Source organism: Moschus berezovskii, chromosome 19, assembly GCF_049115385.1.
Source record: "Moschus berezovskii isolate FMDL1 chromosome 19, NW_MosBer_1.0, whole genome shotgun sequence".
NCBI lineage: Eukaryota > Metazoa > Chordata > Mammalia > Artiodactyla > Moschidae > Moschus > Moschus berezovskii.
The window spans coordinates 46,823,892-46,849,386 of record NC_142478.1 but is presented as its reverse complement, the minus strand read 5'-3'; the positions used below and the strand labels follow the sequence as shown (position 1 = coordinate 46,849,386).

The window sequence follows — 25,495 nt, the reverse complement described above, 5'->3', positions numbered from 1 at the left end:
GTCTTAGGATGGTAAAGGCATGAGTGAATGAGTTAACCAAGTCATAATCCAAGATGCAGAGGCATTATTTTGCAAGAAAAGGTCCGTCTAGTCAAAGCTATGGTTTTTCCAGTATTCATGAATGGATGTGAGAGTTGGACTATAAAGAAAGCTGAGTGCTGAAGAATAGATGCTTTTGAACTGTGGTGTTGGAGAAGACTCTTGAGAGTCCCTTGGACTGCAAGGAGATCAAACCAGTCAATCCTAAAGGAAATCAGTCCTGAATATTCATTGGAAGGACTGATGCTAAAGCTGAAACTCCAGCCTTTGGCCACCTTGTGCAAAGAACAGACTCCTTGGAAAAGACCCTGATGCTGGGAAAGATTGAAGGTGGGAGGAGAAGGGTATGACAGAGGATGAGATAGTTGGATGGCATCATCGACTCGACGGAGTCTGAGCAAGCTTGGGAGTTGGTGGACAGGGAAGCCTGGCGTACTGCAGTCCATGGGGTCACAAAGAGTCAGACACGACTGAGCGAATGAACTGAACTGAATCCAAGATGAAGGCATGTTGAGAAGAGTAATGCCAGTAGAGGAAAATAAACAACAGCAAAAAACCAGGTTTTATACAACCCTGCAATGTATGACAGCTAGAGGTGGACAGATGAGACCATCTGGACTCAACTTATTCTTCCACCTCATTTGCCTATACTTTTTTTTTTTGGGTGTACTCTGGAAATGGCACCACTTCCTTCTTATTTAAAAATTTTAAAATTGAAGTTGGTTTACAATGTTGTGTTAGTTTCTGCTATACAGCAAAGTGATTCGGTTTTATATGTACATCGTGGCTCAGATGGTAAAGAATCTGCCTGCAATGTGGGAGACCTGGAGAAGATCCCCTGGAGAAGGGAATGGCGACCCACTCTGGTGTTGCCTAGAGAATTCCATGGACAGAGGAGGCTGGCCGGCTACAGTCCATAGAGTCACAAAATGTTGGACACAACTGAGCAACTAACACTTTGACTTTATATATATATATATTATATTTTTTCATATTCTTTTCCATGATGGTTTATCACAGGATAGTGAATATAGTTCCCTGTGCTAAAGAGTTAGACCTTGTTGTTTATCCATTCTACATGTAATAGTTTGTATATGCCTGCTAATCCCCAACTCCCAATCCATCCTTTCCCTCCCTCCAACCTTTGGCAATCACAAACCTGCTTTCTATGTCCACGAGTCTGTTTGTGCTTCACAGATAAGTTCATTTGTGTCATATTTTAGATTTCACATATAAGTGATATCATATGGTATTTATCTTTCTCTGTTTGACTTACTTCACTTAGTATGATAATCTCTAGTTGTATCCATGTTGCTGCAAATGGCATTATTTCATTCTTTTTATGACTGAGTAATATCCTATTACTTAGGATGTACCATATCTTATTTATCCACTCATCTAGAACATTTAGGTTGTTTCCCTGTCTTGGCTATTGTAAACAGTGCTGCAATGAACACTGGGGTGTACGTATCTTTTTGAATTATAGTTTTGTTTGGATATATGCCCAGGAATGGAATAGCTGGATCATACAGTAGTTCTATTTTTAGTTTTTTAGGGAAACTCCATATGGAGTTTGTTCTTCAAAGTGGCTCCACCAATTTACATTCCCACCAACAGTGTAGGAGGATTCCCTTTTCTCTACACCCTCTCCAGTATTTATTATTTATAGACTTTTTAAATGATGGCCGTTCTGGCCAGTGTGTTCATCATTTTCTTTTTTAACATCAGGGTCCTGTCTTCCCATCTCCAGGCCTTCACTCACAAGTTTGCCTCTGCCTGAAAAACACAAAAGACAAAACTTTCTCTATTTTATCTTTTCTCAAATATGACCTACCCTGTAGGGCCTATCTCTAATAGTGTTCTGTTGCAAAGTATTTCTTCTGTCAGAAGATCTCTCTTCTTCCTTTGAGTTTTCAAATCATTATCTTTCTTAAAATAGCATGAGATCCCCTTTCAACTATGTGTTACTGGGTATTTCTTCTTATGTTTCCTCCTAGGTCTTAAATTCTAAGTACTCTGAGGACAAAAGCTATTTTGACCCAAGAGATTATCAAGTGTTGCAAGTAGAGAAATAGAAGGTTCCAGAGACAGCAGAACCAAAAAACACAAACTTATAGGTCTGGACTTTTCCCCAATACTAAGACAAATTGTAGTTAAATGCATTTTCTAATTTAAACGTCTTCTTAGTCTGACTGACGTTTGCCATGAGAACCGCGTAGTTGTCAAGGTTGGGAGGTGAGTCTAAAATGGACCAACTAGGTGGGTAAGTTTGGGGAGAAATATTAATATAAGAACTGGAGATAACCATAAACAATCTATCTCAGAGTTCCTGGGTTTGAAGAAAGATCGCATAATAATCATAATTAATTATGAATTCAAAATGAAACAGCATAATGAGTTCTTTATAGTCAGAAAGGTGACTAAAAACATTTATATAAGAATTTATTTTTCTGTGCTGGAATACATACACACACACACCCTGCACACCCACCAAACAGAACTAAATGTACCAAACCAAGCAGAATTAGGATCTTACTGGAAAGATGTAAATACTCTGCAACCGTAGAATTGCATTTGCAAGGGAGTAGTTTGGCGTTAACCTGAGAACCAGGGCACGAAAACCATCCACGCAGATATCAATTTCCAGCAGAAATGCTGGCGTCTTCTATCCACCCATACATCAATTTCCAGCAGAAATGCTGGAGTTTCTAACTACGGAGCACTACAGGTTTTCCGGCCCAGTGCACAGCAGAAAATATATATTTTTAAGTGGGCCAAATTTTCCTTGCGTTCCCTCCCTCTTTTTCCTTTCTCCTCGTTTGTCCCCGTCCCCTGGTGTCTGTCACCACACAGGAATTGCTGGGAAAGCGATTGGGCGGCTGGAGGACTCAGTTCTCCGGCCCTAGTCGGGTCGTCGTGGTGGGTGGGACTCAGTACAGAGCTGATTTTCCACGATCTGGTTTCATTGCAGTTTTTCTCCACTCTGGCTGCTAGACTCCGGGCAAAAAGCAGGGAGTCGTCTCGGGAACCCTCCCACCACCATCCCCCCCCAAAGGCGACCGACCGACTCCTGCGAGGAGGGCGCGCCGCGAACGGACAGAGGCCCCGAGTGACCTCACCATGGTGCGTTTCAGCCTCTACTTTCTTTTTCAGTCTTTTCGTTGCAGGGAAGGGGAGGGGTTCCAAAAAGAAGTCAAAGGCAGAAGGGAGAGGCTGTAAGGGATCCTTGGGGCGGGGAGAGAGAGAGAGAACGAGATGGAGACGCTGGGAGAGACCCAGGCTGGAGCGGGCTGAGCGTGGGCGCAGCGCGGGAACCGGGTCTGCAGCGCTTTGCGCCTGCCCCGCCTGTTGAGCAGGAGCCGAGTAAGCGCCTGCTGTGGGGAAACCGGTGCAGGGACCCGCAGGTGCCGCCGCCGGGTCTCCTCTCCCGCCCACCGCCCCCTCACCCCCAAGCTCTGCCGCCCACTCTCCTTCTGCGTTGGAAGCGCGGATCTGCTAGGTGCGCCCAGGAGCTACCGGCGATCCCAGAACGCAGCCCCGAGGTCTGGGACGCAGCCGAGTAAGTGGTCGCCGTGTGCCCGCGCGGGTCAGGGCTGCCAGGGGAGCGGCCCTCTCCGCGGCCCCCGGCCCAGGCCTACCCCCTCCCCTCTGCGAAGACTTCCTGAGCTCCCAGCTGTCCAGCCCCAGGGCCGGCCGGGTTCCCACGCCAGGGAGGGGCGAGGGCGCATAGGAGACGGCGCCCGGGGCAGCTCAGGGCCCGGGGGACCCGCGGCGGCCGAGGGCGGAAGGCCAGCTGTGGGTGGGCGCCGGGCCGCGCCGAACAGGCGGCTGCGCTCCAGGGGCTCTGGCGTGAGAACGCGGGGAGCCGGGCGCTGCTCTCCCACGGCCCGGGCGCCGGGGGATCGGAGCCCGCAGAGGGAGGCCGAGCTGCGCCGGTGCGCGGTTCGCGCTCCTACTGGGCTTGCGGCTGCGATCCGGTATAGCTTAGCGGGGCCGCCCTCAAACTTCCACAGGGGCTGCCGGGGCTCCAGCGAGGAGTGAATGTGCTTGCGCGCGTGTGTGTCTGTGCATGTGTGTCGGGGTGTGTGTTCGTGTGTGTTTGTGAGCGCGCGTGTCTGTGTCGGGGTGCCCGCTCGCGCGTGTGTTAATTGCTGCTTGGGGGGTGTGATTCCCTCTGTGATCTGGGGGAGCAGTGAGCAGGGGTCTGCGTCTCCGTGCCCGGAGCCCGTCCTGGATGGGCTGAGCAGCCTCGCGGGGGCACTTGTGTGGAGGCTGCTGTGCACTGTGGTCACGTGGTTTCAGGCTATGGATTCCCTACGTTTTCTTTTGCTCCCTCACTTCACAGGGTTGTGCCTTCCTTTCACACTTGGTGAACAGTGTGTATCTTCCGAAGTAAACCAGAAGGTTGAACGTGTCGCTTAATTGTGACTAGTGCATCTTGGTTTCCAACATACTGAACCCCTTCGGAATTTTAAGAAGAACAGGTCATAAAACATAATTCTAAATTAGAGCTTCATTTATAACGTATCAGAGTCTGCTGTGTGATGGTGATTTTATTAAATGCTTACCTCTTCACTAGAACTGCTCTTAGGAGGAACATCTTTGATCCTCTGATGACACTTGGGTAAGCGTCGGAGTCTTCAAGTGATGGATGTGGATTTTTATGTCTTGGTTCAGAGTGTAATACTAATCTGTTGCTTTTCCTGAAACGGCTGTTTTTGTTTTGTTTCTTCAGGAGTTGTCATTTCTGGTACTGTATTATGAATAGTGGTAAAAGTCAATAATGACAACAATATAACAAAAATATGAATGTCTAAAATTTCAAAGCAAATCTTAATTTGTCAAAAGCCATGCAAACTTTATTAGGCATTTGGTGAGGTTGCCGGTGTAGTCTGCACTCTGTTAAGTTATTGCACAGCTTGCTTTGTGGATTGCTTCCAGGGGTCTAGAAATTTTACTTAAACATTTGGGTTGCTGCATTGTAAGGGAGATAATCCTGGGTTCTCAGATAATTTAAAGTGATTTTCGACCCAATAGAAAAATAAAAACCACAGAGTTAAATAAGCTATTCTTTTCATATCAAAACAGCAGACTTTTTGCATAAAGCCTGTGTAGGAAAATTCTAGAATAATTAAATATTGTTACAGTAATTAAGCATCTCACATCAAACAGACCCACTTGTATGTTTTAAAATGTATCTGTTAGGAAACTTAAGTAGCTTAAGTTTATTTAATAGAAATTTGTAATTAATAGATGGCTACCTTCTGCTGCTTCTTGTGCTGTAAGATCTTTTTTTCAGTGCATGACAGAGAAAAAAGGAATTTTATTTTTCTCTCATTGAAACCCAACACAAATATAATAGAAAGTACTTATGCATGGTATGGTGTTTTATAATGTATGAATATAAAAAGCACCTTAAAGGTCTGCTACAGCGTACCAGTAATATGTTCAAGGTGTACTTTTTTGTCATTCTTGAGAATATAGAAGGAGATGCAGCTTCACAAGGCTTGGTCCTTGTATCTCTTATAACTATGGTTTATTAAATGACCTTATGTTAAGACATTATTTTGAAAAACTTTAAATCAATCAATATTGGATTAAAAATATTGGATTAAAATTGGATTAATTAATTGGATTAATTAAAATTAGATTTAATCAAATATTGGATTAATAAGTAAAGAAGTAAGTGAATTCAAATTGTTATTTCCATTATGAACGTCAGATTTGCCAAGAAGTTGCTTAGCTTGCTTTTATTTGCTAGGAAATAAAACTTTTATGTCATTGACTTTTATACCACTTAATTATAAATACCAAGCAACTTTTGTTAAATGTTACTATTTATTACTTTTTTGCATATTTGTGGAAACATATTTTTATTTCTAAAATATCAGTAATTTCACTGGTTTTTCATCTCTAGCCTTCTAGACGTTTTCAGTAAGCATTTGTTAAGTGACTGGTTGGTAGTTTTGGTTGGGTCTCTCCCTCTTGATACAAGAAGAGTTTTTTGGCAATTTTAGGTCTTTAGATGAATAAATTCAGCCACTCATAGACTAGTTGACTCATTTGACACTAGAGTAATTTTTTGGCTTTCCTGACTTACATATGCTTCTTCTGTTTTTCACAAACAGTTTGGAAATGTCTGACCTAGTTTATTTCTCTGTCCCCTGAGTGTAGGCCAACAGGCTTGCGCTTCCTATAGTCTTGAGGCTTATGAGTATGAACAGAATTATTTGCTAGGAGTGAGGGGTTTTAGGCCAGTCACCACAAGCAGCAGTAGGTTATAAAACTGGAGGGACTCTGGGCCATGTACCCCTGTGGACACACCTCCCCATGCGCCCCCCCCGAAATGTGATTATCAACTGCTTGTAGTTGCTTTCCTGGAATTCTTTCTGTTAATAATCTTTTTATTATTATAATTATTAAAATAAACCCTCCCTTGCAGAAAATCAAAGGCAACTCAAGTTAATTCACTCACCACCTCCTCCTTCTCATCACAGTAGGAATTAGTAAGAAGCCCACAGAAGACAATGGCTTTCGGAGTGAGCACTCTGGGAAAGGGGTCTGGGCAGACCAGGGAAAGCGTCTTCATTCTGAATTTTTTCCGGGTCTGACGTAATTCTATTTGCTCTTTCCCTGTGCTGCCTTACATCAAAAATACCCATTCAGACAGGTAACCCAGACAAAGACATTTATCATATGATGTCACTTATATGTGGAATCTAAAAAACTGGTACAAAGGAACTTATTTACAAACCAGAAATAGGCCCACAGACACAGAAAACAATCTTATGGTTACCAAAGCAGAGAAGGGAAAGGATAAATTAGGAGTTTAGGATTAATATACAAAACTACTATATATATATATATATATATAAATAGGTAAACAATGGGGACCTACTGTATAGCACAGGGAATTATACTCAATGTTTTGTAATAAATTTTAAGAGGAAAAGAGTCTGAAAAAGAATATACCTGTGTGTGTGTGTGTGTGTGTGTGTGTGTGTAACTGATCACTGTGCTGTACAGCTGAAACTGAGACAGTTTTGCAAATAAACTATACTGCAATTGAAAAAATACCTGTTCATATATCTGCATTACTACCAAGCTCAAATCGCCCTCAGGCTATTCATCCTTGGATTCAAGATGCCTGGCACATGGTGGGTGCCTAATAAGTTTAATTGTGTTATCTTCATAATTATTTTTTTCTTCTTCATAGTTATCGATTCAAGTTTTTGGATGCCTTGGTGCTGTGGGTATTTGGTTTGGGAATACTGTCTCTGGATTAGAATCTGTCTTGTGAGGAGCCTGCAGGAAAGAACACTGCTGTGCTTTTTTCCCATGGGGCTTGCAGCTGGTTCAGAGCTGCTTGTAACTGCTCATTCACCACTGCCCAACTACCTTTTGTCTTTCTAAGTTTACACCATTTACCCTCTCCCCATGACCTGTCCTTATTGACTTCCTGAATGTTCCACTTTCCTTGGGAATCTACACTAACAGAGGATTTGTTTTCTACACTTTGACCAACTGTAATTGCCTATAACTTAATTCAACATCTAAGCATCGGATCCACAGGACTGCAGCCCACCTCCCTGGGTCTTTCTATCCAGCTGAAAAAGCTGAGCATTTCATATTCTTTTTCTGACCTCAACCCCTTGTCCTTCCCGATAAGCCCCTTTACTCAAAACCACTTACACCCTCCTCTCTGGTGACTACTCCTTAGCCGTTTCCAATTTTCTCGGCTTTTCCTGTCTTAGTGCAATGATTTTGACAAGAAATGTCAGCTGTGCTCCATCCCTCTGCTCTCTTGCTGCTAGATGACTTAGCTCCTGATTCCCTCCAACTTCAGCTTCAGGGGTGGTTAATAGCTCTAGGCAGTTATTTTATTCCTTCTTGGATAATTCCTATCAATTTCTCCATGAGACATGTGGCAGAGTTTTCCAGCCCAAACTATCTTTCGTTTTTTCATTCTTAGCAGGTGATCTTATTTCAAATTCAAGGTAAATATTAAGATGGATTTAGCAAGCTACTTACCAAGATTCATCTTGAATGTGGGAAGCATTTCTTTATTTGACCTGTTCTGAGCATAATTCTTTTCTTATATTGAGCTATGCTATTTGCCTTTATAATATTCATATCCCAGTTTTTACATTTTAGAGTACTTATACAGAAATCTTTTATATATAATATTTGAAACATGTATGGCTTCCCTGGTAGCTCGTTGGTAAAGAATCTACCTGCAATGCAGAAGATCCTGGTTAGATTCCTGGGCCAGGAAGATCTGCTGGAGAAGGGATACACTACCCACTCCAGTATTCTTGGGCTTCCCTGGTGGCTCAGATGGCAAAAGAATCCACCTGCAATGTGGGAGACCTGGGTTTGATCCCTGAGTTGGGAATATCCCCTGGAGAAGGGAACAGTATTCTGACCTAGAGCATTCCATGGATTGTATAGTCCTTGGGGTCACAAAGAGTCAGACATGAGACCTCTATGGTAATGTTCCTTTTCTTCAACTCACCCTTAATTGGCATAGTTTGAGTATCTCATTATCATCAGGTAATTTCTCCTTTGGGTGCATTCCTGTTTTCCTGAAAGTGTGGTCCTGAGAGCTTAAGCAAGAGGAAAGGACTAACATAATTAATCTCCTCTGGGTACCATATAGTAACGATAATGTGATCACTGACCTAGAGCCAGACATCTTGGAATGTGAAGTCAAGTGGGCCTTAGAAAGCATCACTACAAACAAAGCTAGTGGAGGTGATGGAATTCCAGTTGAGCTATTTCAAATCTTGAAAGATGATGCTGTGAAAGTGCTGTACTCAATATGCCAGCAAATTTGGAAAACTCCGCAGTGGCCACAGGACTGGAAAAGGTCAGTCTTCATTCCAATCCCAAAGAAAGGCAATGCCAAAGAATGCTCAAACTACCGCACGATTGCACTCATCTCACACGCTAGTAAAGTCATGCTCAAAATTCTCCAAGCCAGGCTTCAGCAATATGTGAACCGTGAACTCCCAGATGTTCAAGCAGGTTTTAGAAAAGGCAGAGGCACCAGAGATCAAATTGCCAACATCTGCTGGATCCTGGCAAAAGCAAGAGAGTTCCAGAAAAACATCTATTTCTGCTTCATTGACTATGCCAAATCCTTTGACTGTGTGGATCACAATAAACTGTGGAAAATTCTGAAAGAGATGGGAATCCCAGACCACCTGACCTGCCTCTTGAGAAACCTGTATGCAGGTCAGGAAGCAACAGTCAGAACTGGACATGGAACAACAGACTGGTTCCAAATAGGAAAAGGAGTACGTGAAGGTTGTATATTGTCACCTTGCTAATTTAATTTCTATGCAGAGTACATCATGAGGAATGCTGGACTGGAAGAAGCACAAGCTGGAATCAAGATTGCCAGGAGAAATATCAATAACCTCAGATATGCAGATGACACTACCCTTATGGCAGAAAGTGAAGAGGAACTCAAAAGCCTCTTGATGAAAGTGAAAGAGGAGAGTGAAAAGGTTGGCTTGAAGCTCAACATTCAGAAAACAAAGATCATGGCATCTGGTCCCATCACTTCATGGGAAATTGATGGAAAAACAGTGGAAACAGTGTCAGACTTTTTTTTTTTGGCTCCAAAATCACTGCAGATGCTGATTGCAGCCATGAAATTAAAAGACGCTTACTCCTTGGAAGGAAAGTTATGACCAACCTTGATAGTATATTAAAAAGCAGAGACATTACTTTGCCAACAAAGGTCCGTCTAGTCAAGGCTATGGTTTTTCCCGTGATCATGTATGGATGTGAAAGTTGGACTGTGAAGAAAGCTGATTGCCGAAGAATTGATACTTTTGAACTGTGGTGCTGGAGAAGACTCTTGCGAGTCCCTTGGACTGCAAGGAGATCCAACCAGTCCATTCTAAAGGAGATCAATCCTGGGTGTTCATTGGAAGGACTGATGCTAAAGCTGAAACTCCAATACTTTGGCCACCTCATGTGACGAGTTGACTCACTGGAAAAGACTCTGATGCTGGGAAAGGTTGGGGGCGGGAGGAGAAGGGGACAACAGAGAATGAGATGGCTGGATGGCATCACCGACTCTGTGGACATGAGTTTGAGTGTACTCCGGGAGTTGGTGATGGACAGGGAGGCCTGGCGTGCTGTGATTCATGGGGTCGCGGAGAGTCGGACACGACTGAGCGACTGAACTGAACTGAACTGAACTGGGTACCATATGGTAAATCATCCTAAAATCAAATCTGTCCTCTCTTCCACTATATTTTTTGCATCCATACTACACTGTTTAATTAGACGTTTTTTTGCATTCTCCTCTGCAAGTATACTTCTTTTCCTCAGTTTGCACATTTGGCCACTAAATGTGGGACTTTAAAAAATACTTACTGCAACTAAATATAATCTTTACCTTTAGTTAGCCTATTGTTCCAGAGGGTCAGGATATTTTTGGATTTTAATTCAATGAGACAGGCTAGCTGTTCGTCTTCATTTAGAGGCTTGAGAACACTTAACCAGGATACAATTAATACCTTCTTCCAATACCTGTACAGAATAGAGAACGGGCAGAACATTTAGCCCCAACGCCTCCCCTCATGAGCCCATGAATTAATTAGCCATCTTTAGAAGGCTCTTCATGTTGTGTTATGGTCAGGTAACTCATTCCTCAGAGTTTACATTCCTTTGTGTGGCCCGAGTGGGTATATTCTGTGACAGACTTGATCAGATTCCTTGCTGGTATGTATTTCCACTTTCTGCAGACTATCTATCAAGTAAACCTGTAAAAACAGAAGGGAATAGCCCTAGGCTCCTCTGTAATGACGGGTTCCTTGTGATGGGTTCCTTGTGTCTCCCTAGCTGATAGGTAACAACGCTTCACATTTTGAGTGTGTACAGACCATAATGTTGAGAATCTCGTGGGAGTAGAGCCTGGAATCAGTGTCAAGTGCTCTTGGCTATAAAGTTGGTGGGATCCACCTTCTGTATTTTGAGAATTGAGACCATGGCCAGATTCCTTGCTCTCTATCAACCCTTCCTTCATCATAATATTTTAAAAGATGATTTTTAACTGTTCCCTTATCACATCCACACATGCTTTCAGTACTTTGTGGTGAAATTTTTCCAAATTAATGGATTTAAACTCTTTCGGAATATTTAACTTCATACTCTTGCTTGGACCTTAAATTTGTTACTGTGATTTTTGTCTTGCTTTTGCCAGGATAATGATATTTTCTTGAGGAGCTGAGCTGAAACCATACCAGCATCCGGTAGTTCTGCCTGTCCAGTCAGGTAGCATCATTTGAATATCTTTGCTGCCAGCAATCAGTGTGCTCTTCCTACAGATGAAGAACACGGTTAGCACTTCTGTATCTGGCAACAAGAATGAGAATTGAAAGAACATTTTTTTAATTTGTGATTTTTCTAAACACATGATTTTTCAAAAGCTTCAGCTTACTTTATGTTTTAGGACACACTTTTCAGAGGTTAGTCACTCTTTCGTACCCCATGATGAAGTGCATTATGGATTATGTATGTCACTGAGGAAGATGCAAAGTTTATGACAGTCCTGCCTGCCGGAAGTTGAAGTCCGTGTGTGAAGATACCAGCACCAGAAACAGTCTCAGAATTACAGAGCAGCACTCGACCCAGGAGACTGACATTTGTGCTGCAGTTTTGTAAGTTCTCAAGAACCTCAGAAGCCATAGTCCCACTGGAGGGAGGTGCTGAAGAAGCCTTTCTGGGGAAGGTCTGGTGCTCAGGGGAGGTTTTACAGCAGGATGAGGTTGCTGGATGTTGCAGGACCGGTGGGGTATAAATATATGGGAGGGCGGAGAGTGTCGGAGGCAGATGACCCATGCCTGAGTCATGCAGCAGGCAGCTGGGTGTGTAGGTGTGACAGGTGTGCAAGTGTGTGTGAGTGTGTAAGGGTATGTGTGGACGAGAGTGTGAGAAGGTATGTGTGTGTGTGAGGATGTGTGAGGGTGAGAGTGTGTGAGGGTGTGAGAGTATGTCAGAGTGACAGTGTGTGTGTGAGAGGGTGTGTGTGTAAGTGTGTGAGTGTGACAGGGTGTGTGTGAGGCTGTGAGTGTGAGTGTGTGAAACCATTTATGGACGAAGAACTGCATCGGCAGTTCTTCACACCCCGCAGCTCTGTAGTGCCCCTTTGCAGGAAATAGGATGACATCCCATCCTTTTCTAGATTCCCTGCCCCTCTCTGGGTTTCAGGGGGGCTGGTACCTCCTCAGCCTTTACATCTCAATCTGGGCTCTGCTTCCCAGAACCTTCGTTGCTCTTCCACATCTGCAAGAGCTTGTTATGTTTCTCTGCACCTCCCTGTTCATCTCCTATCTTATTATTATCCTCGCTGCTGCTGCTGCTAAGTTGCTTCAGTCGTGTCCGACTCTGTGCGACTCCATAGACGGAAGCCCACCAGGCTCCCCCATCCCTGGGATTCTCCAGGCAAGAACACTGGAGTGGGTTGCCATTTCCTTCTCCAGTGCATGAAAGTGAAAAGTGCAAAGGAAGTCGCTCAGTTGTGTCCGACTCTTAGCAACCCCATGGACTGCAGCCTACCAGGCTCCTCCGCCAGTTGGATTTTCCAGTCAAGAGTACTGAAGTGGGTTGCCATTGCCTTCTCCAATTATCTTCGCTATAATTTATTTATTGGACTATAGTTGATTTACATGTTCTGTTTCAGGTATACAGCAAAGTGAATCAGTTATACATATACATACACATATATCTATTCTTTTCAGATTCTTCACCCTTATACATTATTACAAAGTATTGAGTATAGTTCCCTGTGCTATACAGTAGGTCCTTGTTTATCTGTTTTATATATAATAATGTGTATATGTTCATCCCAAACTCCTGATTCATCTCTCCCTCCCTTTCCCCTTTGGTAGCCATAAGTTTTCTGTTTCTGTTTTGTAAACAAGCTCATTTGTACCATTTTTAGATTTCACATGTAAACAATATCATACGGTATTTGTGTTTCTTTGTCTTATCCTCTGCTGTAATCACATCCTGGATTGTCTACAATGAGAGGAGGTACCATCTCAGGTTAGTTCCCATTCTGTTCACAGACATGTAATAGAAGTGCTCCAGAGATCATGAGCATTCCATTGAAATTGTATGATGTGAAATGGGCAGCTGGGAGCAGTGAGTGTTGGAGAATATTGGTAAAAAGATTTCCAGTAAAATAGGGTTAGGTTACAAGATCGGGATGGCCACTGAACCTTTCTTTATTAGGTTATGTGAAACCATTTTGTTTTTTTGAGTTTTGGGGAAGGGCTGTGTGGCTTAGGCATCACTTTTAATTAGACTTTCATACATCAGTTTGAACACTTCAGAGTTTGGGATGCATCTCTAGACGTAACAGGGAAATTGTGTGACTCCTCACCTTGCATCAGATGTTGCCATCCATGAGGTTGACAAAGCTTAGAACTTTAATACTCTGTCTTTTAAAAAGATTTGTTCACTTACTTGGCTGCATCGGATCTTTTGTTGCAGGGCACAGACTCTCTAACTGTGGCGCATGGGCTTAGTTGCTTCACAGCATGGGGGTTCCTCATTTCCCAACAAGGGATCAAACCTGTGTCCCCTGCATTGCAAGGCAGATTCTTAATCCCTGGACCACCAGTAAAGTTCCAGTGCTGTGTATTTTTATTAGTTATGTTGTGTTACTAATCTAATTTTATATGTATGCACTGGAATTGTTAGCTCCTTATTCTCAATTTTCAACCATTTTGCAACTTCAGATATGCTTGATTATAAGTAGTTAAATGATATGTGGCTCATATGATTAAGTAAACATGGGACACAATTTCACTGTTTCATTAGTATAATATGAACTTTTAAGTTGTGTATTTGTGAATATAAAGCTTAACATAGGTTAATTCTTCACCATGGATGAAGAATTTAGAGAATTACAAATGTAATGTCGAAGACACTTGGATAAACATACTAACATTATTGAGACTTGATGTGTCAAGATTTGAAGCAACAGATTTTTATGCTGGATTAGCACTGTATGTTTCCAGGTGTGATCAGCAAAAGGCAGTCCTCCCCATGAAAACTCTGGGTAAAAATTCATTTTTTTCAATGTCTTAAAATATTTGCAGTCACGAATGATAATTAACATTCTTCTTTGTTCATCTCCACAGCAAATAACAGTTTAATATGCCACAGCCTCTATTTCTGGGTCTTTTTTTTTGTGGGGACTGTTTAGAATAATGTTCTTAAGCTCTTACTGTGTCATCTATGCTAAAGAATTTTCCCGGGGGAGCAAGATGTGATAGTTCTTGATAGAGTCTGAGGGTGGCAGCTCACCCTGGCTGAAGTCACTATCTCTCCCCACCTCTGTCCGAGTTTATCTTACTTAGGCTAAATTATCCCTACAGCTCACCTGGTGACTTGGCCAGGAGCAAGAAGGCTGGGTGTAACAGGTGTCATAAGGTCACACTCTACAAAAGTTTCTCTTCCATTGATCCTGCCCCATGGTCAACTCTTTTGGATTGATCCATTCCTTTGGAGTGGACACGGGGTAATGTTCTATATTTTTCTTCCCTATTAATTTTCTGCTTTGCTGATGAAGGAATGTCTTAACTGGAGGTGGCTAGAACATTTTTGCTCACCTGCCTGGGTTTCTATCTAAATCAAACCAAATAAAATCTGTTTAGTTCTTCTTGTCTTAATATTGGCTGTGTTTCAGTGCATAGTGGATGTTGGGAGCTGGGGTGCTGTCAATCTGTTTTACATACAGTAAAATGGCATTTGGCTATTTTTTTTTTTTTTTCAGTAGCTGTCCTTGATAAAAAAGCGTTGGTCATTGCATGAGTACCAAGAATTTTTGCTGCATGCTAGGTGTCACACACCCTTTTAAGTGGTGTAGAAACCCCGTGGTGCTCACAGCATCAAGTGGATAATCTGACAACATACTTTACGACTAACTCTGGTCCCATGTTTCAGTCATGCTCCTACTTGAATACTGTGTTACGGCTATATTGTCTTGGCTGCGATTTGTCACCAGACTCTTTCTTGTCTTGCCTTTTTCCTTTGCACAAATTTTTCTATTCCTTGGAATCCTTTTTCTTGTTTCCTATGCTTTGTTGTTCTTAACTTACTCAACAAGGCTCATCTTAAGCTATTTATTTGAGGAAGCACTTACCAAAGTACTGTGTCAGGGTTAAAACAGGCTTTTCTGTGTCCCCATGACACAGAACACCTCATAACAGAGCATACTTCACTAAACTTGTATGTTTTTATTCTGTCCATACACTGACTCCTGCATGAGACTCTCCTTTATGGTCTAGTGTTGGCTTGTTTTCGTTTGGTTTTGTTTTTAATTCCTGAATCCTCGGCCCTTAGAATGCAGTAATAGGTGCTTAATAAATAACTTACAGGATGTATGAACAAATGAATGGTTGGATGGATGGGTAAATCCAGGAGTTCAGAGAGACAGAAAGATTAAAGATTTTACATAGGTAGAATAATCATAAAGAAAGGTCTTAAAGAAAGCATGGGCTCCCAAGGGGGCTCAGTAGTAAAGAATCTGCCTGCCAGTGCAGGAGATGCAAGAGACTCAGGTTTGTTCCCTGGGTCTGGAAGATCCCCTGAGTAGGAAAAGGCAGCCCACTCCAGTATTCTTACCTGGAAAATTCTATGGACAGAGGAGCCTGGTGGGCTACAGTCCATAAGGCCGCAAAGAGTTGGACACAACTGAATGACTGAACACAAAGAAAGCACTTGTGATGAATTCCAGGGCAGAATATGAGCTTAAAGAGGAAAGTTATAGTCTCGTCCAGGGTTGGAGAGAAGCATGCGTCCTTGGTCAATGGAGAGTGAGTGTCAGATGAAGGTAAAGCGCTGGTATAGCCACACAGTTAGTGAGACTTAAAGTTTTTCATCTGTGAGCAGTACCTATGCACTTGGTAAAAGAACTCACAATCAGTATATAATTGTTTGAAATAAAAAGGAATATATTTTCAATATTTAACACATTCAGGTTGTTCCAGCTGAAGCGTATGAAAAAATCCAGCCTTACCCTGAAGCACAATTGAAACGAGAAGAGTGGTTTCATGTGTCTTAATACAGCTATAGATATTCTTTTGGTATAAAAATTTTGAAATTTGAGGAGTGATCATTTCATAAAGATTGCTTGCCATATAGGATCTGAAACCATTAAAATCCATCCTTCTGTGAATGGAGCCTTTATTCCTGCATGAGTTTGGAATATCATGGTCACTGGAAAATTCTGGTCCCCTCGTTTTCCAGATCTTCCAGATGTTGACAAACTACACTTTATTATAGAATAGCAGAATAATCACATTAATTAATATCACCATGATCTCATCAAGAAAACTTGAAGTATTGGGAAGCTGTCCAACTACCATGGTAGATGTACACGGTGCAGCTGTGAGTTGAGGAAGTTTTCCAGTTCCCTCTTTTCAAGCCAAAAATCTGTCCTTAAATAGAAGAAAGCTATAAATAACTTATTCTTTAAATTAGAATAAATATTATTAAATTTCAAAATAATAACTGTTAAGCTGAAAATTTCCAATTAAGAAAAGTTATTATAATTTAACATCACTGCAGAACAAAACCCACAAGAGTGGTTACTTCTTGTGTTTACATGTAGGTGTAAGAACAAATTGGGAATTTCAGAATAATGATTTATTGGACAATAATGAAGCTAACAGAGATCAGAGCAAGTACAATGAATGATAGGGAGAAGGAGCACAGTAGAAGTTCTGAGAACAAATTGAGTTTACCCCCCTAAAATACATACACTTATAACATTCATACCCTAAACCTCCTGCCCTAGAAAAGTCTACACAGGCAGCATTTCATTTGTTGTAGAATGATGACATTGGAGCTGTCATGTGACTTCCAGGAAGCTGCACAGTGCCCTTGGGAGAGAATGAGAATGATAAGGACACAGGGTATCTGATGCTGGCATGAAAGCAGCTCTGACCTTGCATATCCTGTGAGTGACTCTTGAGACATCCCCCAGGGTGTGCAGAACTTTGCACACTTTGACAACTACTGCTTTGGTAACCAAGCCTTGAACAAAGAAACATCAAGGGGCTAGAAAGATGTAAACCTAATTTCAGGCAATAATAGTCAACATTCATTAAGTACATACTATGTTCCAAGCACTGGTAAAACCGAATAACCCTTTTTGAACCCCCTGGGAATTGTTCTACCCTCATTTAATTTAAGATGTGGAAGCAAAGTCAAGAGCAGAAAAGTAAGTTTCCTAAATATCATACATCAAATCAGTGGTGGAACCAGTCTTTTTAGCCAAGCATCTTCTAAAAAACTATGTTTACCACCTTAACTACTTACATATGTGTTTCTGCTGGTTTGCATATGATCAATAGTGTTTGTTTTTAAAATAATGAGATTAGACTCTGTAGCATAATGAGCTTTAGAGTTAGGTTTTGGTGGTCTGTGAACTTCCAAATAGAACACATAAGACAAGAAAAATTAATACATTTAGTACAAATGATAGAAATTCAGTTTAATTAAAATAAAAGTATCATTAAATTCTCCACCAGTCTAAAGTTATGACTGTAATGTTTAGGAAATTGTTTTCATATTAACTCTTGAAGAATATTTTGTTGGATTTACAACTTAAGGTAAAGAGAGTTTTTTTCTTCTTTCAGCCCGTACATTTTTGTTGCACTGCTTGTCTCTATTGCTTTGGTGAAAAGTAAGTACAGATCATATCCTCTCTGTTTCTTTTTTTTTAACCTCTGGATATTATTTTAAAAGTTTTCTTTTTATCTTTGAATTTCAGAGGTCTGATACCGTTATGCCTAGGTGTAGTTTTCTTTGTGTTTATCATGTGTGGGTTTTAATGAACTTCTTGGATCTGTGTTTGATACTATCATCAAATATGGAATATTTCTAGCCATTATTTGTTCAAATATTTTTCTACTTCCATTTCCTCTCTTTTTCCTGGACTCTAAATGCATATGTGTTAGGCCTTTAGATATCCTATAGATTTCAGATCTATTTGATCATTCTTTGTTCTCTGTGGCTTTGTTGGAGTAATTTCTGTTAACTTGATTTCATGTTCACTGATCCTTTCCTCTGATGTTAAATGGAATTCTTTATTTCTGTTGCTGTGATTTTTAGCATTTCCAATTGTTTCTTTTTCTTTGCATTCTGTTTCTTAATGGAAACCCCCTCTTATGGCTGCTATTCAACTATACCACTGGATTCTAATATATATTTCTCATGGTTGTTTTTAAAGTTCTGTCTGATAACAGCATCTGGGCCATTTCTTGGTCTCTTTCTGTTGACTGTTTTCTCTTGATTGTGAGTCACTTTTTTCTTCCTCTCCTCATGTCATGTATCGGGTGTGTGTAACATATACCACATATGCATCTTAGCTGAGGGGTTCTTGGTGTTCTGGTCTCTCCTGCAGCTGCTAAAAGTCTGATAAAAAGCCTCTGACCTGTGGGAGATTTTGCATCTTCCACCACTTCTTCTGGGATGAAAATAGCCCAGGTCTTATTTACTTTGGAATTTAGTTCATTTAGGTTTCTTGTAGTCCTCCACTGAGTTTTTTCCCCTTAAACTTGGCTAAGGTACAACATGCTGCTGCTGCTGCTGCTGCTAAGTCACTTCAGTCGTGTCCGACTCTGTGCGACCCCATAAGGTACAACATATATTAATACAAACAACCTCAAATACAAAAACCAGACAATAATTAGATAAGATTTGACAACTGTACACACGCATGAAACCACCACCACAATCCAGATAAAAATCACTTCTGTCATTTCTCCTGTGTCCTTTTCCAATCAGCACCCTGTCCTCTATTTGCAGGAAATTGTTAATTGGCTATCTGTAGGTATAGGTTTGCTTGCAGTGCTTAGATTTTACACAAAGTAATATTTCAGTGTGGACTCATGTATGCAGTCCCATTTACTCACATAATAGTTTTGAGATTTATCTTTGTTGCAAGTGTCGGCTGGATACATACTTTGCACTGTATGGCTATACAGCATCTTTTTCATTCATTCATGTGATTGAAGACATCTCAATTGTTTCCAGTTTTTGACTATTAGAAGTAAAGCTGCTTCATGAATATCTGTGTTCAGGCCTTTGTTTGTATATGTATTTACTTTCCTCATGAGTAATTACCTAGAAATGGAATAGCTGAGTGGTATGATAGGTTATGTCAGCATTTTCAGAAACAACCAAACTGCTTTCCAAAGTGATTGTTCATTTTCTCATTCCCACCAGCAGTTTATGAAAAATTCCAGTTATTTCCTATCATCATAAAGTCTTGACATTGTCACTTTTAAATTTTAGATATTCTAATGGGTTTTTGTCTCATGACTAATATTATTGACATAAAGAGATGTTTATTGGTTAGTATTAGGTTTAGGTAAGATCATAGGGTGGGGGTGTTATCAAGTACAAGCTCATACAGCTTGCTGCATGACAGGCCAATAAATCCAGTGATGAGTTGTTGGGACAAGGAATATTGGCTTTATTCAGAAAGCGACCAGATCAAGAAGATGGTGGATTCGTGTCCCAAAGAACCATCTTCCCTGAGTTTGGATTCCAGTTTCTTTTGTAAAGCAAAGAAGGGGACGTGAGGCAGTAAAGTATAAAAGGTGATTTTTTTGTTGTTATTGTTCAGTCATGTCCTTCTCTTTGCGACCTCGTGGACTGCAGCATGCCAGGTTTCCCTATCCTTCACCATCTCCTGGAATTTGCTCCAACGTGTCCATTGAGTCCGTGATGCCATCCAACCATCTCATCCTCTGTCATCCCATTCTCTTCCTGCCTTCAATCTTTCCAAGCATCAGGGTCTATTCTAATAGAAAGTATTGGAGCATCGGCTTCAGCATCAGTCCTTCCAATGAATATTCAGGATTGGTTTCCTTTCGGATTGTTTGGTTTGATCTCCTTGCTGTCCAAGGGACTCTCAAGAGTCTTCTCCAACACCACTGTTCAAAAGCATCAATTCTTTGGTGCTCAGCCTTCTTTATGGTTCAACTCTCACATCCATACACGATTACTAGAAAAACCATAGCTTTGACTAGATGGACCTTTGTTGGCAAAGTAATGTCTCTACTTTTTAATACACTGTATAAATTTGTCATAGCTTTTCTTCCAAGAAGCAAGTGTCTTAATTTCATGGCTGTAGTCACCATCCACAGTGATTTTGGAGCCCAAGAAAATAAAGTCTGTCACTGTTTCCATTGTTTCTCCATCTGTTTGCCATGAAGTGATGGGGCCAGATGCCATGATCTTAGTTTTTTGAATGTTGAGTTTTAGGCCAGCTTTTTCACTCTCCTCTTTCAACTTCATCAAGAGGCTCTTAATAGATTATTGCAAATATTTTGTGGTTCCAGCCAGACCCTGGAGAAGATGGGTTAACTTTTTCTTTCTTGCAGCTATTCACAGGTGGGCCTCCTCAGAATGTTTCCTGTGAGCTGAACAAAGGTATTTTAACCTAATGCTCAGGCATGGGAAGCATTGTTCCCAGAGACAGTCCATTTTGTACACTTCCAGCTATTGGAATAGATATTCCAGCTATTGTACACTTCCATCCCTTTAGTGATTCATTTGTAGTAAAAGCAATAGAACACAAAAGGTAGAGAAAAAGAAGCAGTTCCAATATGGAGTCAGAGGTGTTCTTCCCTGTTACAGTAACTTGTGATGGGGTTGGTGCCCTTTTTAACAAGAGACACCTGAGAATTATCATTCTCTCTTTCTCTCCCCCTCATGTGAAGGCACTGTGAGAAGGTAGGCATCTGCAAGCCAAAAAGACAGCTTTCACTAAAACTTATCCATGCTCATGCCATGACATTGGTCTCCCACCTGTAGAACTTGAGAAAATGCATTAATATTGCTCAGGCCACCTGGTTACCCAGTTTATGGTAGTGTGTTATGGCAGCCTGTCTGACCACCATACGCTGTCTTCAGACTCCCAACAAACACCTCTTTTTGAACAGTACCCTCTTCTTTTTCCTTCTCAGCACACTTTTCTTATTTCTGCTTCTCCATCTGAATCATAACACCCTTAAGTATTAATATTCACCAGAATCTTCCATTGGCTACTTTCTATTTCTTTTGTTGCCCTTTAACATTGAACAGATTGAGTTAAAGTCCTGATTTGAATGACTTCCTCTATGTGGAGAACCACAGATTCATATCTCTAATCTGTTTTATGCTATTTAATTAAAGACTTGAATTTTTAGATGTATCTCTATCCATATGTCCCACTTAACAGTTCACGATCTATGTGTACAAAACACAGTGGACCATCCTTCTCTCAACCTGGCTTCTGCTGCCAGTTTCTATTCATGGCACATCATCCTCCCAGGCAAAACCTGAGTCATCCTGCTCCTCGGACCTCGTCAGTTGCCACTGATGCCAGCTTTAATTTTGGACTATCTCTGGCACCATCCTTTCCTGCACTCCCCACAACTTCCTGTATCCCCTCCGTTCACCCGCACTGTCCTTCTTTCATGGCACGCCCTTCTGCTCATGACTTCACGTCCAATCTCTCGTCATTTTCAAATGACCTTAGTGAACTTCATGCATTTCTATGTGCAATGAGATATTTTTCCCTTCCCCAAAAGGTAAACATTAAATAATAAAATGGAAAAGGAAGATAATTGACAAATATAATAAAAATGAATAGGACAGCTCATACAAAACAATAAAATAGAAAAGGAAAACATACAGGAAAACATTTTCAAAATAATTTCTTCTCCAGTTGCTACATATTTGTATTTGTGTTGCGTGTACAGAAGGACCTAGGTAAAATAAAGGGAAAAGATGGAGTGACCCATATAATAAGGACTTAATACATCTATATCCCTTCCATGTTTATACCAGATGACTCCAAGCTGATAGTCTTGTCTTTTAATTTCAGCATAAAATAACTTACTAGATGCCTACAGCTGGATAAATTGTGACCTGCACTGGCTTGTTAGATTAAGGCTGGAAACATACTTAACTTTCAATTAAGTGGCAGAGACAGGGTAATGAATAAGTCAGGCTATTTAGAAAATATGTTTGGAGAATTAAAGAAAGACTAAAGATAGCTTCTTGAGAAAGTGCAAAAGGTGATGAGAAAAATCAAGAAAAAGAGCCTGGGGAAATGTTTTAGAAGCTGTAGATGCCAAAACAATTTTACAGTGTGCATTCATATTGGTGTGGTATGAAGATGAAGTGCAGCATGTACAGTAACTTTCAGGTGTGAAACTTGAACTCAGAGGACCAAGTGTGAAGTTCTTGAAGCCATTGCAGCTTTGGTGGGGGGCCCACAGAAGGTGAGGGCCTCCCAGCCTTTCAGTTGAGGAGGCAATCAGAGTGCATGGGAGTGAACTCTGGACTCCAGGTCAAACGGCCTCCCTTTCTGAGTAACCTCTGACCCTCAGCAGCTTTGGCTTTGGGCCAAGTCACAAGAATCTGGATTTCTGTTCTGCCATCTGTGAGTGGGAAGGATTGCAGTAAATAATCTCTAATGTCTTTTCAGGCTCTGAACTTGTGTTATGTAAATGCTGTGTCTTTGTGTAAACGATACTGAAATGAAGGAGAAGCATTGTTTGGGTTCACTGTGAACAGGAAGGTTTCTTGGAACTTTCCCTGTTTCCAAGCAGTTAGAGACAAGAAGGCCTTAAAACAATGTTGTTGTGGTTTTAGATTTAATGGGAAAGGACTCACTCTCTCAACATGTCGTTTGCGGTATCCAGATATATACCTGCAAACCCACGCTCAGAAGCCAAGTGTCATTTCTGGTAATGATTTCTTTTGAACCAATGTGGCTCAGATGGTAAAGAATCTGCCTGCAATGCAGGAGACTTGGATTCGATCCCTGGGTCGGGAAGATCTCCTGGAGGAGGGCATGGCAAGCCACTCTAGTATTCTTGCCTGGAGAATCCCATGGATGGATGAGCCTGGTGAGCTATAGCCCATGGGGTCTCAAAGAGTCTGACACAGTTGAGCAACTAACACTTTCAATCATAATGTAAAAATTCAGAAAGAATTGAATTTCTGGTGGAATTTGCCGCATTTCTTTGGCTGGCCTGGTTCCAGCATTGTGTCAATGTCAATGACAAAAGACTGTTTTCTGTCTGAAGAATCAGAAAGAGCTGAACAGAACACTTGAGAAGGCTCCTTCCTGCCCGGTGGCCTCTAAATGGTTGGTGGCCTGTGCCCCGTGGACCTACCAGAGAGACTCTCTGGTGTTGCCAGGACGGAGCCCTGGTTGAATGGTAGGGGAGAGGAGGGGGTCTTACTCAAAATCTCACTCTCTTCTGTGTCAGCGTTAGTCCAATCCACCTCTATTTTTTCACCTTTTTTAGCCTTCTCCTTAGGATTTTAAAGGAAAATTTCTCAGAAAAATACACTTTCCTGTAATTTATTCCTCTGCTTTACTATAAAGACCCCTTGAGTATGTCAGAGACACCCACAGCCTTTCTAGTTGTCTTCTGACTCTACTTGCTTTCCCAACCATAGAGATAAAAGTAAAATTTTGCACAAGGGGGTCTCATGAGAGTTCATGGGGTCCTGAGAGGGCATCTCACACCTGCATTTTTATGTAAAAGATATAAATACACACTCCCCATAGGATGATAGTGATGATTCAAGGAGATAATGTATATGATGTTTTATAAGATCAGCAAACTGAGTCTATAAAGGATCAGACAGTAAATAGTTTAGGCTTTGGTGGCCTTGGGGGTCTCTTGCAATTACTCGGTTCTGCCACTATTGTTCCAAAGCTGCAACCTTAGGCCACGTGTAAATGAATGAACTTGTAAACATGAAAACCCCTGTTTTTCCTGTATTATCAGTACTTCACTTCCAACACCAAATGTGTGTGTTTCCTCTCCCCAGAAATTGCAACACCAGCTGGGTGTCCTACAGTTTAATTCAGTTCTGAGACCATATCCCTAGAGTTAGTGTCAGATCCCTTAGGTTGAGGGCAGTCCCACAAGACTGCCCTGACTTCAGATCCTAATCTCACATTCATGCCTCTGGTGCTTCTGACCAGCTAACCATGAATGAAAGGTCTGCGCATCTCCCCTCTTTGTGTTCCATAATATGCTAGATGAGCTCACAGAATTCAGGAAAATAGCTTGCTTACTGTATACACATTTATTATAAAAGGATACAATTCAAGAACAGTCAGATGGAAGAGACACCCAGGGAAGGTGTGGGGAAGGACCTGGAACTTCATTGGCTCTGGGCACCCCACTGTCCTAACACCTCCACGTGTTCCCCAGCCCAGGAGCTTGTCACCACAGTTGGGGTTTTCTATGGAGGCTTCATTATGTAGGCATTAAGGTTAAATCATTGGTCATCATTTGCAGAGATGTGGATGGACTTAGAGACTCACACAGAGTGCAGTAAGTCAGGGTAAAACAAATATGATGTAATATCACTTATACATGGAATATAGAACAATGGTACAAACGAACCTGTTTGCAAAGCAGAAAGACAGACACATGTGGATACCAAGGGGGTAGGGGTGGGGGGGATGATTTGAGAGATTGAGATTGACATATACACACTACTATGTATAGAACAGATGACAAATGGGAACCTACTGTATAGCATGGGGAACTCTACTCAGTGCTCTGTGGTGACTTAAATGGGAAGTAAATCCCAAAAAGGGGGATGTGTGTATACATATGACTGATTCAATTTGCTGTACCAGCAGAAACTAACACAACATTGTAAAGCAACTACACCCCAATAAAAATTAATCAAAAAAATAAAAGCACAAAAAAAGAAAAATCATTGGCTATTCTTGATTAACTCAAACTTCAGCCTCTCCTTCCCCTACCCACCAGAGATCTGGGTGGGATGTAAAGTTCCAACCCTCTAACCCCAGGTGGCTTGCTGTGTCCTAGGTGACCCAAGGGCCCCACCAGCTACCTCATTAGCATTAAAAAAAAAAGACCATCACTCTGGAGATTCCAAGGGTTTAGGGAGCTGTGTGCCAGGAAACAGAAAAGAGCAGGAGTGGGCAGAGACCAGATATATATTTCTTATTATGGCACAACATGGCTGTGTTCCAGTGAAACTGTATTTATGGACATGGAAATTTGAATTTCATGTTGTGCTCATTTATCATGGAATATTCTTTTGGTTTTTCTTCACTTCATCATATGAAGACCATTCTTCACACAAGGGCTGGACAAAAACAGGCAGCAGGCTGGATTTGACCCACAGGCCATGGTCTGCCAGCTCCCTGAGTTTCCGGGTCTTCCTCGGGGCTGGTTTACCTTCCTCTGACCCTCCCACTATTCCAGGACCAGCATCTCCTCCACCTCCCATGCCTCCATCACGATGCATTTCTTCCTGGTCTCCTTGTTTTGCTCTTTGTTGGTTTCCATGTGGCTAGGCCTATGTGTCTTGATTAATTTGTTCTTGGTTAGGCTGGAGAAGGTTCCGTCTCCAGCAGAGC

The 25,495-nt window shown here is 41.6% G+C and overlaps 1 protein-coding gene across 11 annotated transcripts in view; it reads left to right on the top strand.

Annotated features, from left to right (window-relative positions):
• The first annotated feature begins 2,921 nt into the window (after window positions 1–2,921).
• Window positions 2,922–25,495, top strand: part of GUCY1A1 (guanylate cyclase 1 soluble subunit alpha 1) — a 72,059-nt gene continuing 49,485 nt past the window's right edge. For 3 of the 11 annotated variants that reach the window (XM_055404807.2, XM_088828052.1, XM_088828053.1), the window contains exon 1: window positions 3,249–3,598. The gene's annotated coding sequence lies outside the window, so the exon portion shown is untranslated. Of the gene's footprint in view, window positions 3,163–3,248; window positions 3,599–4,306; window positions 4,664–11,260; window positions 11,718–17,711; window positions 17,759–25,495 lie in introns of those variants that run through there. The other 8 variants (XM_055404811.2, XM_088828054.1, XM_055404815.2 and 5 more) reach the window with 6 other exon arrangements.